This window comes from Gigantopelta aegis, chromosome 3 (assembly GCF_016097555.1).
Source record: "Gigantopelta aegis isolate Gae_Host chromosome 3, Gae_host_genome, whole genome shotgun sequence".
Lineage (NCBI taxonomy): Eukaryota > Metazoa > Mollusca > Gastropoda > Neomphalida > Peltospiridae > Gigantopelta > Gigantopelta aegis.
In genome coordinates this window covers 48,283,192-48,284,115 of record NC_054701.1, presented here as the reverse complement: position 1 = coordinate 48,284,115, position 924 = coordinate 48,283,192, and positions in this window count along the sequence as shown.

Below are 924 nucleotides of genomic sequence, written 5' to 3'. Positions count from 1 at the left end.
ACGTACGACAAAACCGGGTATTGATGAGGCTATATATTACGACAGCCGTGTAAAGTACCTTTGTATTTTTTATACAGTACACGACCGCCGTGTATAGAGACTTTAAAATAATTTAAAATATTTTATTTCTGGACAAAAAAACAAAAAACTGTGCAAGAGGGGTCTAGACTGAGGTGAGCAACGTTTACAAGGGGTGACACGCTCCCACGGACAATTATCGGGGAAAAAACAGAAAACAAAATTTGCTTAAGCAGGAGATTGAGCAAGCGATTATTATTTATTTTTATTTTATTTATTTTGGGGGGAGGAGGGGGGGGGGGGCGAGGTTTATTTTGTTGTTTACTTTGTTGTCTGTTGTTGGTTTTTTGTTTGTTTGTTTCTTTGTTTGTTTACTACTAGTTGATTACAATGTCGTATCAATAAAATGTACCTCATTGACCTCATTAATGTACATCAAATTTGCAGTTATCAAATTTCGAACGTAAAAATATGGCTTTTGCCCCCTCCCGTATATATATTATCTGCAGGTATTTAAAAATATTATACCCCTGCGCGTGCTGTAACCTCACCGTGGTGCAGGGGTGTAACATTTTCTTTGAGAATGGCCAATACAGCACAAAATTGAAGTTTTGAATAAAATTCAGTATCTATCTGTGATATTTGTGTTTTTGCACAGTTCTTTACACTGTTTTTGTTTAAACTTGAATTTTTATATTGATGTTGATCATCACTTTATTTATTTGCATTACCATAGTTTGACACCCAATAGCCGATGTATTTTTTCGTGCTGGGGTGTCGTTAAACATTCATTCATTCATTCATTCATTCATTCATTCATTCATTCATTCCATTAAAAATATTATAGAGAGGTTTCTCAACTAGAAAGAAAGAAAGAAATGTTTTATTTAACGACGCACTAAACAC